Source organism: Hibiscus syriacus, unplaced genomic scaffold (assembly GCF_006381635.1).
Source record: "Hibiscus syriacus cultivar Baekdansim isolate YM2019G1 unplaced genomic scaffold, ASM638163v2 tig00110482_pilon, whole genome shotgun sequence".
Classification (NCBI taxonomy): Eukaryota; Viridiplantae; Streptophyta; class Magnoliopsida; order Malvales; family Malvaceae; genus Hibiscus; species Hibiscus syriacus.
Genome location: NW_024062758.1, coordinates 770213 through 789054, shown reverse-complemented (window position 1 = coordinate 789054; position 18842 = coordinate 770213). Strand labels below are relative to the sequence as shown.

The 18842-nt window shown below is 35.5% G+C and overlaps 2 pseudogenes; one reads left to right on the top strand and one right to left on the bottom strand.

The window, feature by feature from the left end:
* The first annotated feature begins 12548 nt into the window (after positions 1 to 12548).
* LOC120128807 lies at positions 12549 to 14212 on the top strand (annotated as a pseudogene).
* A 2534-nt stretch (positions 14213 to 16746) lies between these two features.
* Positions 16747 to 18842, bottom strand: LOC120128959 (annotated as a pseudogene).

The window sequence follows — 18842 nt, the reverse complement described above, 5'->3', positions numbered from 1 at the left end:
ACAAAGTAATTAAACTAAACATCAAACAATGACTAAAATAGAATATATACGAATATGGTGACCAAATTATAATACCAGTAAACATAATACACAAATTAATGACTGAAATGCAATCATTAAAAACTAAAAGGCTCGAAATCGAAATACAATAAATCTCATTTAATGACTAAATAATGCGGTTACAAAGGATCAGGGACCAAAAGTGTGGTTTACCCCTTTTAATATGAGAAACACGGGTAAGATGTTACAAAGATGCGAGGACCAAATAGGCTATTTACCCTTTCATGCTGAAATACGCATACCCTGAACCCCTAAAATGGCGTCGCATGATGTATGGGTTATATACCCACTTAAGGGTTATTTTAAAACCCTAAACCATTTTAAAGCCTCAGCCGTTCATACTCATTCTCTCCTCTCACTCTCTTCGCACCCTCGTCGCCGAGGAGAACGAAACCAAAACCCCGGCCACCGTAGATTGGTGGCCACGGGGTTAAACACTTGAGGATGGCCTATTCCTCTCTCTCATCTTTTCTAAAAAACAACCCTTACCCACTCAAACCCGAAACTAATTCCCCAAAATCAATACACCTTTTACCTTTGGTTAGGCTCTTCCTCTTCTCCGATGAGATCCACGACCACCAGGCGATGAAAGGTAAGATTTTTTCTATTTTCTTTCTGTCTCGTTCTCGGTTCTTTTTTTTTTCATCCCCCCCCCCTTTTGGTTTGCTTGCATATAATCTTTAATGCTTTTCTAGTGAGATGATGAAGTCTAGAATAGCCCATGGCTTTTTCTGATTTTGTAAGATATAAATCCCGAATATTTAGGGATTTATTGGTATTTTAATTTGGGGTTTGGTTTTTGGTTGATTTCTGTCTCTCTGTCATTGTTGCAGCAGAGTTATGGTCACTGTTGGTGCAGGGAAGGACAACGGCGATGGCAGCAATGGAAATTGGCGACGGCAGTTGCAGAAAACCTACCTAGGGTTATGATGAAACCCTAGGTAGAATCGGGTCGGGTCAGTTGGGCGGCTCGGGTCGGATTACTTGAGCAGGTCTGGCTTGTTGTAATGGGTTAGCTGATAGTGGGCTTGCATTGTATTGGGCTTTGGCCTGCAAAAATATGTAAAATGTAATATTAATAATAAGAATAATAAAATAATAGTAATAATAATTATAATAATAATAGATAAAATATAAACAAAATAAAAAAGATCCGGACAAAAACGGGTGTCTACATAATGTTCGACAACCAACGATCTTTTCACCTTTTATTTGTAAGTCAAAGAAAAATGATGAAATTATAACACTAGTCCTTAAGTTTCTTAGGCTTCACAATTTAAACTACAAAGTTCACCTTATGTTCATTTTAGTCACTATCTTTACCAATATTTAACATGTAAAAAAAATAAAAAGGAAAAAGAGAACCGAGTAAACAAACTTATAAACGAGCTTGTTCGTGAACATAAATGAACCAAACAAATTTATGTTCAAGTTTGTCGTTTATTAAACGTACATAATTTTTTTCATACTTATTCATTTAGCTTAACAAACAAACATAAACAAATGTTATCCGAACGATTCACGAATATACCCTAATGGAAACTTGGTGGATTGGTGAGAATTGAAGCATGCTCTTTGTTCAAAACCTCAAGGATGGTTAATGTTCAGAATTCAATTTTCACCTATAAATCTATAATTGAAGCATGCTCTTTGACTTACCATTCACCTTAGTCGCAGTCTAATTGATTATTCATTTAAAATCAGTTTTGAATCATCGAGAAAGAGAACAAAGATGGAGTTTTCTACTTGGGAGAGTATAAAAAGAACAATCTGCCAAGTGAAAAGGAGGTGGAAACTTGAACGTAGACAGGCTCGTCTTTTCTAATAGAGTTTGGATCAAGCTTTTACGTACCATATCGGTGGATGTAAATAATATTTTTATTTTTTGTAATATTTGGGTTTATAGGTAGATAAGATATTGTAAAAGCGAAAATGACTCTCTTAATTTAATTTGTTATATTCGTAAATATTAAGATTCGAACATATGACATTATTTAAAAAAATCTAATATCTATCTCACTAAATAATTAATTGTAATGTATAATAAATATACTTTTATCATACTTATATACAAATATAAATTTTAAAATTATTCAAAATTTTATTATTATATTTTTGTTTTTAATGTAATTAAAAAATAAAACGGTTTAGACAAATAAAATATTTAAATTTTGTGTCAAGTTTAGACCTTAAACAAATCAAAATATAATAGTTTTTTATTATTGGACTATTTAATATCGAATAAAGATAACAATTATATATATATATATATATATAATATATATATATATAGATATATATATATATATATATATATATATATATATATATATATAAATGCAAAAGCAAGTTGGAATCCAATGACAATGTAAGATTGGGAAGTTCTACAATGCGACAGCCTTATATAGGTAAAAATATTCTATCGGTTTTGTTATTATTTTTTTTAACAAAATCAGTAAAAAATTATCTAAAATATTATTATTTTTACCTAAAATATTAATGATTTTTAACATTTTCGGTAAATTGTCCAATAATGACAAAACTGGTAAAAAAAATAACAAAACCGATAATGTTTTACTGGATATTTTAACATAAAACATCCAATAATAACAAAATCGATAAAAATAATAATATTTTCGGTAGGAATAACAAAGTCGTATATTAAGGTCTCGTCCCACGTGAGACTTTCCAGTAAGACTGATTTTTTCGATCTTTTGCTGGAAATGGTAATGGAATGATTTTGGCTTGACTTGGATTCAGAACTTGGCTAAGCACATCTGCTTAGATATCAATTCCTTCCAGAATATGGTTAAATGAATATTTGACCCTCAAGATTATCCACTTTAATAAGTTGTATGCTTGAATTTTTGTTTTTGAGGCCCTTTAACTTTTGGGGAAAAAACAACACAGCCCCAATAATTTTTTTACACCCGATTAAGTTCTTAAATTAAAAAACTAATTAATATGAACCTTTAAATGATAAAATCGTCATTAACCATTATGATGATGATGTAGTGGTTCACAATGCTAACGTGATGGATCACACGTGAATGATAATATAATTGATGAATTAAATTAATTCGTTTAGAAAATTTGAGAGTTTAATTAATTTTTGGGTAAACTACATATTTAGTACTTAAACTTTTACTTTTATTCTATTTTAGTACATAAACTTTTATTTTTCTTCAAAACCATACATAACATTCATCTTTTGTTTCATTTTAGTACCCCGCCTTTAAAAAGCTTAACCAAGCTGACATTTTTATAGGTAAATTACATCATACACTCAACTATCTTATACTCCTATTTTGGTTATTGAAGTTTATTTTTTTAATTTCATCACTTTAACTTTCAAATTACTCTTATTTTAATAACTCTAACTTATTTTATTAATATTTTCTGTGACATGATATATTTTAATTATTATTAATATATGATTAAAATAAAAAAAGGAAGGGACGAAGGGAGAGGCTGATAAGAGTGAGGGTGGGATAAGCGATTTTTTTATTTAGAATTTGTGGTATAGTATTAAATTTAATTTTTTATTTTAATTATATATTAATAAATAATAATAATAAATGCCATGTCACATAATATTAATAAAATAAGTTAGAGTGATTAAAACAAAACAATTGAAAGTTGAGTAGTTAAATTAAAAAAAATTAAACTTTAGTGACCAAAATAGGAGTGAGAATATAGGTGAGTGATGAATGATGTAATTTACTCATAAAAATGTCACGTATAATAGTTCTATTAAGTTTTTAACGACAAATGTACTAAAATTAAATAAAAAGTAAACGTTAGGAACATTAGCGGAAGGTAAGAGAGGATAATGGGGCCATGACCCCCAAAATTTAAAAAGTTATAATGTAGACCATTAAAATTTTAAAAAAATTTAATTTGGCCCCCTCAAATTTTTTAGAAATTTAGATTAAACTTTAAATTTTTGAATGTTCTTGGTCAAACCTTTTTCATAATTTTTAAAAATTCTCTTTAAGCCTCTCAAAATTTCAAAAAATTTAGATAGACCCTACTTTTTTTTAGAAAAATATAAACTAACCCTTCAAAATTTTAAAAAATAATTTAAACTCTAAATTTTTAAAGTTTAAATTATCCCCAACTCTATCATCAAGTTCTGCCACTAGTTAGGTATGATTTTGAAAAAAAAAATAAAAATTTAGGTACTAAAATGAAACAAAAATGATAGCTTAGGTACTTAACATATAGTTTACCCTTAATTTTTTAAAGAAAATTTTAGGCTTTTTTATACCTAAGACATATGTGCACTGGGAGATCATTTGTATTGATTGGTGAGAACTTTATCGAGGTATATGACACGACTTCTCTATTTATGATTACTTGACGGTTATGGTCATAGGCTATCATTTATGATGTATTGCATACGATGCATGACTTGTATGATACTGAAACTAGAGACCCATATGTTCATAACTAGCCTTTAGTTACATATTAGGGAAAACATGAGACTTATATATTTGTATTGATAAACCTTAAGAAAGTATAACTTAATTATGAATTATCTATGTACTATTATTTATATAATCTAATAGTATGTTTGTTTAGAGGATCATAATGTTTTCTAAATTAGTGATACGAGCTTGTAAAGTTTAATGTTCAAATTTTCATTTAGAGTTAAGTAATTTGAACTTGTTCGAGGAGTACTGTTGCGATAGGATTTCTAGTAGCTTCCTTAAAGTGTTGCACTTTTACCTTTATGGGCATGTGCATTCATAGCATCACTATTATTATTAGGATTTATAAACTCTGTCATAAATTAAATTACCTCAGTAATTAAAAGAATAATTATTATTCCTAAAGGTCTTGAGTTCGAGCGCCAGCAACTACAACGATGATTAAATGTTCATTTCAAATGATTGAAATATTTAGAATAAATATTACTTTGTAAACCTTAGTGTCAACACACATTTTCGTCTGGGTACATCACTCTCAACAACCCTGATTTAGTGGGATTCAAAAAACAATCGTTAGAGTTTTAGTAGGATTCAAATTCCTAAAAATAGGATAGAGTTTTACTATGATTCAAACTCCTAAAAATAAGATAAGTTTTACTATGATTCAACTCCTAAAAATAGGTTCACAAGCATTATAATAGCTATTGTAACTCCTATTGTAACACAGATTTCATACAAATACAGAGAAAGCACAAAAAATACAAAGGCAAAGCTATTGTAAACGTTCGAAAATGAATAAAGGTATCATCTTTTTACCTTGATTTGTTCATTTCTCGCATGTGCATGCTATTTTTCTTAGATTTGATTCGAATAACCCAAAACGTGGGTTGCGCCGATGACCAAAAAGGAGAGGGATTCGAAGTTTCGAACCTAGATTTACCCCCGAGACATGTTCCTATTTTAAATATTCAATTCTCCCCCTAAATCATTTTTTTTTTCGAATTTGCCCATCGATTTGTTTTCCTTTTGATTTGGTCTCTTACATTTAAGTTTTAATTATTATTATTTATTTATTTAATTTTATTATACGCACATTTTCCTATTACTCATTTTATTTAATTGCTTTATTTTTTTTTCATGTAATATTTTTACATTTTATGCATTTTTTTACTTTAGTATATATTTTTTATTTTTTTAGATTACATATATATATTTTATGTTATTTTTTATTCGTTTTATTAATTTATATATATTTACTATTTTTTATGTTTTTATTATATATATATATATTATTTTACTTTTTTATTATTATTTATTATTTATATTTTTCTTCTTTTTCTTCTTTTTATATATTTTTTATATTACTTACTATTTTATCTTTTTTTTTCTTATCTTTTATTTAATTTGGGTTTTTTTTATTTTAATTTAATTTATTTATTTCTTACCTTTTTATCTAACACGTTTCTTGGCTCTCTTAAGGGTACTCCTTTAAAACTATCTAAGGTAAGTAATGAGATCGTATTTTTACCTTTTAATTTAAATTACAATTTTCTTATTTAAGACAACTGAAATTGCGTAGTACCGAAAGGGCAGTTCAAGGGTGCTAACCCTTCATTGACTGTAACCGACTCCCGAATCCGACATCTTTGGAAAGCCAGATCAGGTAAGAAATAGGGTATCCGATCAACCCATTTGTTTTAAAATAAATGATCGGTGGCGACTTCAATTCGTTTAATTCAAGTCGAAGCCTAATTTCAGGCTCAACCGAAAGACAATTCCGACACTTAGTTTAATAAAAAATAATTTATAATGTCTATTTTGATAAAGATAGAAATAAAAATAATTTTTAATTTTAACCGTTCACCGTAACTCTTTCAATAATAACAATAAGTGCTTGCAATCAAAAGAAATCACTAAAATATTTTTCTTAGCAAGGACGATGGAGGCTGGTCCGTGGAGCAAATTGCAGCACCACGGCATCATTGCCTTCACCTTGCCTTCTATTTGAGCAAATTGCGACATTTCCTTAACCACAGCGTTATTATTTCCTTTAAAAACTCACGAACACACCAAACTTGGTTTTGAAACAATGATTAAAAGGAATGGTGATCGAGTAAGAGTAAAATATCAGCAAATAGGCTATCAGACAAAACCCACTTTTTCCCCCTTTCTTTCTAGGACTGCTGTCTCTCGTGATTTGATATAATATGTGACACAAAAGGCTAAATTGGTTTATTTCATTTTCAAGCCACACAACGGTGATTATTTTATTTTCGTTACAAGGACCTTCCAGCTGTGCATTTTGCTGTTGCTTTTCATTTCATGTAGTTCTTCTTTCGAAATCAACCATTGGGGCCTCCTGGGTTTGGAAATGGTTGCATTTGAAGATGCATTGGCAGCTATCAAGATAGGCAAATTTGTGTAATGTTCCTACCATACCATTGCCTTTTCCAAATTGTTAAGCATTTACCAGCTCATGAGTTAAGCATGGGTTAGTGGATTACAATTAATATAGCTATGGACAAATTTGAGAAAATAAAAATGAAGATGAAAGAGACACAAACTTACGTGAAAACCCCTAAAATGAAGATGAAAGAGACACAAATTTACGTGAAAACCCCTAAATAAAAGGGTAAAAATCGGGCAACGGAGAAGAATTTCACTATGAGAAAATAGGAATTACAACTTCTCTCGATCTACCAAGGAGAAATAAGGATAATTCTCTCTCGATAAAAAAGGAGAAAACAACTCTCAAGAAACTCTCTAAATTCTCTAGTATTGGAAGAAAGCTAGAATGCTTTGGGATGGTTTTGAAGCTAAATGAGCTAGGGTATTATAGTTGAAGTCTTAAGGACTAATTTGTAAATACCCTAAATTACAATGACTAAATTAAGCTTTTACCATTTTATTTTTCAACAATTTCAGCCTCCTTTTTGACTACATGAATCGGTGCCCATTTGTTTTAATTTTCCAACTTTCGGTGCCATGTGCACTAGATTTCAACAATCTCCCACTTGAAGATTTGATTGGAACAATCATCTTCAACCATTCTTTCTACCTTGTACCTTTCATGTTGCTTATGTCTCTGACAGACCACAGGAGGATCAACACCAAGTAAATTATCGGTATTGATCGCCTTCGTCATGAAATCTGCTATGTTGTCTTTGGTATGGATCTCTGCATATCCACTGTCCCTTCTTCCACTTTTTCACGAATGAAATGGTACTGAACTCGTATTATTTTGTCCTTGAATGAAATGATGGATTCCTTGCTAGATGCAAGGCGCTTTGACTGTCACAAAATACAGAGACATACTCTTGATTGTGCCCAAGCTCCTCCAATAGCATCTTCAACCAAATTGCTTCTTTGCTGGCTTGTGTAGCTGCTACATATTTGCCTGTTGTGGACGTAGCCACAACTGACTGCAATTTTGAAACAGCTTACAGCTCCACCAGCAACTTTGAACACATATCCTGTAGATTTACTTTTATCCAAATCCCCTACATAGTCAGAATCTACATACCCATTAATTAGTAAGTTTGATCCTCCGTAACATAATGCAACATTTGAGGTCCCTTTGATGTATCTGAGGATCCTCTTTACTGTATTCCAATGCTCTTTGCCTGGATTCACCATGTATCGACTAACCACTCCCATGCTTGTGCAATGTCTGGTCTTGTGCATCATAGCGAACATTAAACTTCCCACTGCTGATGCATACGGTACTCGAGACATCTTCATCCTCTTCTTCACTGCTAGGACATACTGGAGGATATTGAAGTTAATAGGAAGAGGGGTAGAAATTGGCTTACAATCTTGCATGTTGAATCGTGACAAGATTTTCTTCAAGTAATTCTTTTGTGAAAGCCAAATCTTCCTATTACTTCTATCTCGGTGAATTTGCATCCCTAGAATCTTGTTTGTTGATCCCAAGTCCTTCATTTCAAATTCCCTAGCCAGTTGTGCCTTCAATTCTTCAATATGATATTTGTTGGGTCCTGCAACCAACATTTCATCTACATACAACAGCAATATAACAAATCATTATCACCACCTCTTGAAATAAGCAAGGGTCTGCATTAAGTCTGTGTCCAAGGCACATAATGAAAGAAACAAATCTCTTATACCAACACCTCGGCGCCTACTTTAGACCGTACAGAGATTTGTTCAACCTGCAAACCAAGTTCTTCTTTCCTTTTTCTTCAAAACCTTCAAGCTGGAGCATATAAATTTCTTCTTCAAGATTTCCATGAAGAAAAGCTGATTTAACATCTAGTTGCTCTAGATGTAAGTCCAATGTAGCACACATTGCCAAAACTACTCGAATTGTTGTTAGTCGAACCACAGGAGAAAATATTCATTGAAATCAATACCTTCTTTTTGAGCTATCCTTTGACCACCAGTCTTGCACGATACCTCAACTTGATCGTCACCATTTCGCTTGATTGAAGACCCATTTATTACCAATTGACTTCCTTCCTTGTGGTAGTGGCACAAGGTCCCATGTATTATTTTTATGGAGGGCTTCGATTTCTTCTTGCATTGCCATCATCCACAGTGAAGCATATGAGCTGTTTATTGCCTCCTGGTATGTTGATGGCTCACCGTCCTCTGTTAAAAGGCAGTATGCAATATTACCTTCTATAACATAATCTGAGTGCCAATTGGGACGTCTTCTCACACGATCTGATTGACGAGTTGTTGGAGCTTCAGAACTCTCTGGTTCTTGTTCATCATGTGCTGGTTCTGCTTCAGAAGAATCTCCTTCTTCAAACTCTTTTTCCACATGTATCTGAGTAGTCTCTGACTTTTCAGCGTTATCATCGTCTTCTTTTCTTTGTAGCTTATCTTCTACAAAGATAACATCCCTGTTAATGATCACTTTGCGGGCAGTGGGATCCCACAAGTGATACCCCTTTACTTCATCAGCATACCCCAAGAATTTGCATTTCCTAGATTTTGGATCCAGCTTTGAAATTTCTTGGGCTTTGTACATCACGTACACAATACTTCCAAATACATGGAGGTTTGAATAATCAACTGGTTTACCAGTCCACATCTCCATTGGTGTCTTCAGCTCTATTGCAGTTGATGGAGCTCGATTTACCAAATAACAGGCGGTATTGACTGCTTCTGCCCAGAATGATTTTTCTATGCATGCGCCCCTCAACATTGCTCTTGTTCTTTCTAACAAGGTTCTGTTCATCCGCTCTGCCACTCCATTTTGTTGAGGAGTGTTCGCCACTATGAACTGTCTTTTGATGCCTTCTTTCTTGCAAAGTCATCAAATTCTTCGCTTGTGTATTCTCCTCCATTTCTGTTCTGAAACACTTGATCTATTTCCAGAATCAAGTTCCACCCGCTTTGAAGTTTTTGAAAGTTGAAAACACGTCTGACTTTTCTTAATAGGGTGCACCAACATCTCCTGGAGTAGTCATCAATAAATGAGACAAAGTATTTTGCTCCACCTAGGGACGTTACTGGTGCTTGCCATACGTCAGAGTGAACCAATTCTAGAACACTTTTGCCTCTAGAATTTGATGTGTTGAATTTCACCGGTACTGCTTACTTGTTATGCAATGCTCACACAAAGGAAGTGATACCTTTGTTAAGCCTGGAAGTAGTTTTGCTCCATAAGGACTTTCATTCCTTGTTCTGACATGTGTCCAAGTTCTGATGCCATAGCATTGCCGAATCTGAACTACATGAGGCAACAGAGGCTTTCTTCTACCAAAGTCTCCCTTCAGCATGTACAAGTTTGCAGCTATCTTTTCACCTTTCAGCACCACAAGCGCTCCACGGAACACCTTCATGATTCCTTTCCGTGTTTCAATCTTGCTTGCATTATTATCCAACAATCCGTAGGATAAAATTTTTCTTCAGGCCTTTCACATACGCACATCTCGAACAACTTTAATTGTTCCGTCATACATCTTCAATTTGATGGTTCCCACGTCAACGATCTCTAAGGCAGATCATTGCAACTAAAACAGATCCTCCTGAGACAGGTTCATAATGATGGAACCATTCTCTTCTTGAGGTCATGTGATATGTTGCTCCCGAATCAATGAGCCATATCTGCAAATCGTTTCTTCCTTCTACAGTGGTTGATGCTTCACAGCATAGAGCATCTCCATCATCTGAAGTGTTTGCGGTATTGCCTTGTGGATTGGAGTTTTTATTTAGACTCCAACAATCCTTCTTCAAGTGACCCTTCTTTCCACAGTTGTAACACTTTAAATTCTTCTTGCTCCTCGACTTCGATCTACCATGTTTGTGACTGCTGCTTTGGCCACGTTCTGTTGATCTTCCTCTCATCGTTGTCATCGTTGTCAACGTTTCTGCTTGTTGCAGATTTACTTGTCTGTCTTCCTTATTCTTGCGCCGATTTTCTTCTTGTAGAATAGCAGCTGCAACATCATCGAAGACTAAACTGGTGACATTACTGTTTGTCAAGTGATGATGAGATCGTATGAATCCGGTAGACTTTGAAGTAGAAGTTCAGCACGTTCTTGTTCTCCTATTTTACAGCTTAAGGATGTAAGCTGAAAAAATAAGATGTTCAGTGTATTTAAGTGCTCCGTCACTGAAGTAGATTATGGCATACGGAGAGTATACAATTTCCTTTTAAGGAAAATTTTATTGTGCAGCGATGTGGCCTCGTACAATTTGGTGAGATGATCCCATATCTCTTTAGCTGTCTTCTTCTCCCGTGCTTGACAATACTTCATCTGCTAATGCTAGATGAAGTTTGCCATATCATTCCGTCCATCTCGTTCCATTTGATGTCATCTGTAAATCCACGGCCTTTCACTGATAGCCGCTAGACACCCTCTTTCCTCAGGATGGCCTTCATCTCAATTTCCACAATGAGAAATTTCTCCATTGAATTTTTCAATATCAAATTTCGTTGCATAGCTTTTTTACTGATAGCTCCCACTATTTCACTATCGTGAATAGTTCTCTGGAACCTTCAAAGAATGGGTAATACCTTCTTACTTTCTTATGTTGGAGGATCCACCTTTTGGTGGCAACCACAAAGACAATAAGCAGATATTACACTCTAATCTAGCTCGGATACCAATTGTTGCGGAAGACGGCTATCGGATAGAGCAAAATCGTAACTGATAATTTGAGAAAATAAAAATAAAGATGAAAAGAGACACAAAATTTACGTGGAAAACCCCTAAATAAAATAGGCTAAAAACCACGGGCAACGGTAGAAGAATTTCACTATGAGAAAATAGGAATTACAACTTCTCTCGATCTACCAAGGAGAAAATAAGGATAATTCTCCTCGATAAAAAGGAGAAAACAACTCTCAAGAAACTCTCTAAATTCTCTCTAGTATTGGAAGAAAGCTAGAATGCTTTGGGATGGTTTTGAAGCTAAATGAGCGGGTATTTATAGTTGAAGTCTTAAGGACTAATTTGTAAATATCCTAAATTACAATGACTAAATTTATGCTTTTACCATTTTATTTTTCAACAATTTCAGCCCCTTTTTGACTACATGAATTGGTGCCGCATTTGTTTTTAATTTTCCAACTTTCGGTGTCATGTGCACTAGATTTCAACACTTACCAAGGGTGCTTTGGAGAGGTTACTGCTTGCTTAATGATGCTTACCGAAGCAGACAAGAATAAAGATGATATCATGTCCAAATTCTACAATGGATTATGGAGTTATTATATTGTATATATGAACTTGACACTGTACCTTTACAAGACGTCATTTCCAACTGTTGGGATTTCCCCTCTCACTCACTATAACACTAAACTTGATAGCAACAGCACTCGATTAGTTAATTTAAGGATATTGAGATGATGTAGATTCCGGCGAAGATGTTAGCCTTTGAGCTTACTCTCTAACCACCCACTATTTTTTTTAAACAGGATGCCAAACACCCCCAACCCCAACCATACTTGCCTTTAGCTTTAGCTTACTCCTACTCAACACACCTTATAAAAAATTTAAATTCAAAATAAAATAAATACCACCTCATCATACACCGTTGAGTTAAATGCTCTCAGCTTAATTTCCCTCCAAACAAACCATGAGCTTCGCGGCCTCTCCTTCAACATCATGACGAAAGCTTACAGAGGAAAGCTACTCTTTCTGTTATCACAGTTATATTCTGTTTTGCATTCATCGCTCTTTTATGCACAGAAAGACTAACTTTCCTTCTTCCAACCCCATTCTCAAATCCAAGCCCTGTGCTAGAGAGCTGTTGTAAAACCTAGTAAGTAAAATTCAACAGGCCTTTGTTTATTGTACTAAACTGTAGTAATATTGAACTGTCATTGTCCGATAGGTGATCATAAACTGCAGAGCAGAACCTAGAAAACACCGAATCGACGACAGGTTCGAGTTCGACGCTGAAGAGTGTGATATTACTCGAGGGAAGTGGGTGTTCAACAGCTCTATCAAGCTACTGTACAACGATAGTAGTTGTTCTTGGACAGGCAATACTCTTGCGTCAAAAATGGTCGCCTTGATTTCCACTACCATCACTGGCAGTGGCAGCCCCACGACTGCAACTTGCCTAGGTAACAAATTTTACTTTAAAAAGGTGGCTTTGATTCTTGAATGGAACTGAAACCAGTTATTTTTTGTTTTATCCGTGTAGATTTGATCCAGAACGTGCACTTAGAAAGCTTCGAGCAAAAGGCTTCTCTTTGCGGGTGATTCTCTGCAAAGAAATCAATGGGAATTTCGTTTGTATGGTTGAGTGGACTATACCTCCGGGAAAGAAGTCTATGAAACTAGGCAAAGTTCGTTCAGTCTTCAAGCTAAGGTATGAATTTTATTGATAGGCCTTGTAAGCACTTGAAAACAAAGCTAACGTTTTTTCCTCTCTCTCCCTATTTCAGGAATATAATGCAAGTATCGAATTTTATGGGCCCCGTTTCTTGTTGAATCGAATTCGGATATCGACGTTTTGGATCCGAAGATGAGAATACTGAAGTTGATTCAGTCGCCAAGCACTCTAAACACTGGAAGGAGCTGATATACTTGCGTTTAATACTTACGTTTGGTGGATGAGTGGTCTTAGACTTAAAACACTGTAAGTTGTCCGCACAAAACCCTTTTAATCTTCTTCAACGAAGCGGTTCCTTGTGAGTTAAGGTATTAATTTGGTACCATGGGGGTAAGAACAGATGGGGTTCATTCGCAAACGGTGAAGAAGGTTTTTCGGAGCTGGATACACCAGTTGCCTACCAAATCGGTTTGAAGACGTGGGCCAACTGGTCGATTCTACCATAAATCCCAATAGAACTCGCGTTTTCTTCACAACTATATCCCCTATACACACAAGGTTAGCATCTGAACAAAAACAAAAAGATAAATTTTCATTTGAATTTGCTAAAAGGAATATCTGTGGTGTTCGCAGAAGCGAGGACTGGGGGAAGAATAATGGGCTGAAATGTTTCAACGAACGAAGCCGGTGATGAAGAAGATGTGGGGAAGTGGTTCGGACAAGACGATTATGGGCGTGGTGGCGGATGTGGTAAAGAAAATGAAAGTTCCGGTGACTATTCTTAATACGCAGCTGTCGGAGTACAGGGTAGATGCACATTCCTCGATTTATACGGAGACCGGAGGGAGGCTGTTAACCGACGAGGAAAAAGCCGACCCCGGACGCCATGCAGATTGCATCCATTGGTGCCTGCCTGGAGTTCCGATACTTGGAATCAAATATTTTCAGCACTTTTGTAAAAGTTTCGCCTGTTGCAAATTGTCGAGTCCTTCATAATTTGTTTCAATGAAATGGTTGTTAATTTGTTATTAAAGTATTAAACTCAAAGGACCAAATGTTGAACCAACTTTTACAAATGGGATAATATCAAACCCTTAAATTTATTTAAGGAAAATAAAATATTAATTAATTAGGTTTTAGCTTTTTTAAGGTTTATTATAAATAAGTATTGAAACTATAACGTTTTTTTAAATAAGTGTATTTTTTTGAATCATCAATGTGTCTAACGTTATCACTTTAAGTGTTTGGGTCGTAACTACCGTTAAGTAACACGTACCATGTTCAGGTAATTTTAAAAAATTATTTAGAATTAAAAAATAAAATTATATTCAAAAGACAAAAATTTCGAAACACTTTTAAAAAGTCCCAAAACTTTGAAAACCTCATTTCAACCCGTAAATCCATGTCGATTGTTGCGTTTGCCATTGACGAATCTCCACCAGACGATCGATAACCCTATGAAATTGCGACCAATCGTGCGTGTATCCCAACGAATCCAACGCTACAAATCGCAACCCACGCGATCCCGATGGCCAATCGACAACATATTATTAGGAAGATGTCAAGGATTACATTGGCAGAGGCCAGCAAGGACGACGTCGACAAGTTAAGGTTAGAGATTTAGGCTTTTTAGGGATTGAGTTTTTTTGTAATTTAAGAGAAATTAGGTTTCCTTATAAATATAATAATTTTAACTTTTTTAAAAAAATTAATTTTCAAAATTACCAAAACATAACATGTGTCATTTAACAGAGAAATTTAAAGGCAATTATGCCCCATTCACTTAAAGTGGTAACGTTTGTAACGTCAGGCATCTGGATAATTAAAAAACAATTAGTCCTCTATTTTAGAAAAATGTATAATTTAGACACTTAATTATAATTAAGTTTTTTAAATTAAGAAACAAATTATTTAAATTATTCTTTTAAATATTAAAAATGGGAGTTTTATTAGTTTATATTGTTTAGTATTACTGAATACAAAAGTCCAATTTTGGAAGCAATTTATAAATTTAGAAGTGATTTGTAAGTTTTATTAAAAACGATACTATAATTACCAACAACTAATTAGTCTAGTGGGATGAGGTACTGGATCCTTTATGCAGAGATCAATGGTGTGAAACTTGGCATTTGCAATGGAGCAAATTTGATTGGGAGGATAGCACTTACCTCTGTAGTACTCGATTCTAATTAGTTAATTAATAAAGTGAAATCAGTGGTTATATAAAAAACTATACTATAGTTTGTTTAACAAGTAAAATTTTTATTAAAAAAACAAATAAATTTAAAGTTTTATTATTTCAATATTGTTTTAAGAGCTCCCTCTTAGATGGTTTTGGTCCTATTTCAAATTCTTTGTTCTAACATTCTTATAGTAGCTTTAATTTTTTTTTGTATTATGTTATTCTACCTCAGCTGATAATATGTTATGAATGGCAGGCTGGCTGAACACCAAATTGACCAATCTACAGTTAATTTCTAGTGATTTCCGTCTTGTTTCATCCTGGAGTAATGTCTGCATAGTTCAATATAGTTCTAAATTTGATTTAATGTCATGGGTGTGTATACAGATGGACTAAGTGAAGCAGCTGCGACAGTTGTCTTCCAAAAAAATTATAGTATATTTAATTTTTTATGTTTTCTTATTTAAAATATGTTTTTTCTTCTAAAATTTCATAAGTTCGCATTTTTTTAAAATTTTAAAAGTTTGTTCTCTCTAAGATAAATTCATGTGTCGGTCCCCATGTGTGTGTATATAACAACTTGATTATTGTAGTAACAATTAATATTCTTTTTTTGGTTTCCCTTCTGGTTCCCAAGGCCTCACCTTGTCTAACCTGGATCGACCCGGGTCATATACCTAACTTTAGTGGGTGAGTCTCTCAACAGAAATTTTCTGTATACGAGTAGGGTGTTGATTATAAAAGGAAGCTGGATCTTAAGACTTATAAAAGGAAATACTTTTTCTATGAAAAGAAAAGCAAATTTGAATATAATATAGCTTTTGAATTTAAGCTAGCGCAATCAAAATTAAGGTAGTGACTATTTCATCGGTTATTGTTTTGTTCTGCATTTGGTCGCTTTAATCTCACGGGATGATAACATTAGATACGTCAGGGCATTGCTGCTTGCGTTGTCACATTTACAGTTGGTGTTCAGCGGTTTGAACGCCATCGCTGCTGCTTATAGTGACAACATGTCTCTTATCTGGCATTGTGGGAGGACCAAACTCCAATGACAATGGAACTAACAGGATTCTCTGTCAGGTTACCTGATTTTAGCCAGTGGCTTACATGTTTTTCGATTGCTTGCTATCAGGTAAATAGTTATTGGTATTTGTTTTGTTTGATCATTGAACCTTGGCTGTGGTGAAGTATTTGGAGGATGCTCGTGGTACATCAATTTCAACTTGTTTGAAAGAGAGCAACCCTGTTTCTATTAGTATCAGCTGCAACTTCGGCATCGGATACCTTACCTTTAGGCTCATACCAGTATGGACGCAAAGGCTTTTTTTCCTTTTTGGGTAACGAGACAAGCTTGAAAAGCATGAGAGCAAACTAGTAAGCCTATATTTTACAGGCGATAAATAAAATTTTAGTTCACCAGTTGGCATGATAGAAGTAATTGAACTAATTCATCACATAATACAAAACGGTATCTGAAACAAAACCAATGCATATGCGCATCTAATTACAAGTTATGGTTACTCCTCTTGCACCACTGACGTAAGGTGAAGGTGAAGTCATCTCCGACGCATGCCAACCATGCTTTCTTTGGTCATATTGTTCTCCATCACCCCAAAGCATACGCTTCTTCCCATGGACGGCATCATCTCCGATCTCGAGCTGGTTATCCGGCATTCTCAATGGTAAACAGCCTTATCACTAGTAGAATCAACGTCGTGGACATTACATTCCAACCAATAACAAACAAGGCCGCTACTATTTGCTTTGCGAATTGAACCCCTCCGTTCCCGCCATAAATGCACCCTCGTGTCCCTCGGAAGTATTAGCTTCAGAGGTTCGGCTCCGCCAATAGCCCAGTCACGAGACCGCCCATCAGGCCGGCCACCGCGTGCGTGTGAAATACACCCAGAGCATCATCTACCTGTGGCCATATGATTATGCAAAGTGTGAAAACATCACAATCAAGTAGCTTTGATGGCTTCGACATTAGGGTACTGAATAATGGTCAACAATTAACTGCTATGCTAATGATATGGTATAAATAAAAGTGCTCACAATTCCACCAGCCAAAGATACTGGAAAATTAATTAAATCATTTGCAAGTTGAGGTGATAATTCAACATTTATGGCGTTTGGTCATTGTGGTGGGATCAAAAATCAAATGTGAACATTTAGGTTGGGATCAGGACCACCCCAAATTCAATGACCTTGGACAATTCTCAGTTCCCACGTGTTGTCAAAGTCAAAATCGGCTACCGAATTTTAATCTTTTCTAGACATTAATGTGAATAGATTTCAATGGAGAAAATAGATGAAACCAACAGCTGGTCAAATTAGATGAGTACGAGTATTGTACGGTCGACGAACCTTTTGTAACAAGCTGCTTTTTTTGTGAATGATCATCATGGATACCCATGGAACACTGCCGGCAAGCATTCCCATGACTATAGCGGCCCATGATTGCACCAAGCCTGCTCCCGGCGTGATGCAAGCGAGTCCGGTTATCATTCCCTGAACGGCGCCGATAACGGAAGGCTTCCCGAAGAATACATCGAGACATGTCCAGACGAGAATGCTAGTTGCTGCGGACACATTTGTGTTGAGTACTGCTATTGAAGAGTCGATGTTGCAGCGTACGGGGCTCCTCCTTGAACCCCGACCATCCATCCATAAAAGCCCGGCACCCGCGAGCATCAGCAGGACGTTGTTGGGAGGAAACCGATCTCTGTCGCTTTTGATCCTGGGGCCTACCCAGTATGCAGCTGTGAGACCGGATCCCGGAGGAGAGGTGAATCACGTATCCGCCGGAGTAATCGATGGCACCCCATCGGAAAAGAGCCTCGCCCCAGAGGCTATAAGCTCCGACGGTATAGGAGAATATAAGCCAAAGTGGCACAAACGCCATCCATGCTCTGATATCCATACGAGCAAGAACCGAACCAGCGAGCAGAATGAGTAATAGCAGCAAAAGTGAATTGAAAATACACAAGCGTTGCCATGGGATAAAGAGGGTCGGTGGCGACCCTCTCGGGGACTTTGGCTCGGCCAACGAGATAGCCTTGGCTAAGAGCCGGTGCACCCTTTCCCCAGAAAGGGAGGAGCTCGTCACCAAAGGCCATACGGTAACTAAAAGGACCCAGCAAATCAGAACCGCAGCAAAGGCATAAAGGGCCATGAAAGCCGAGTTTACTGCCCATTTTTCTTCACGATACTCGCATAGAGGATTACAAGTCCAGGCATGCTCTGAATTCCCACCAGAGTCGATGCCGTCATTTGCCATGCGTTGTCTCCTTTGTTTAACCACAGGGGCACCGCCGGAGCGATTTCTTGTCCTGTGTAGGCTATCTGACCGGCGGCCATGGCAGCTGCAAAGGGTTGACAAAGAATCACGCTCAATTTTGTAA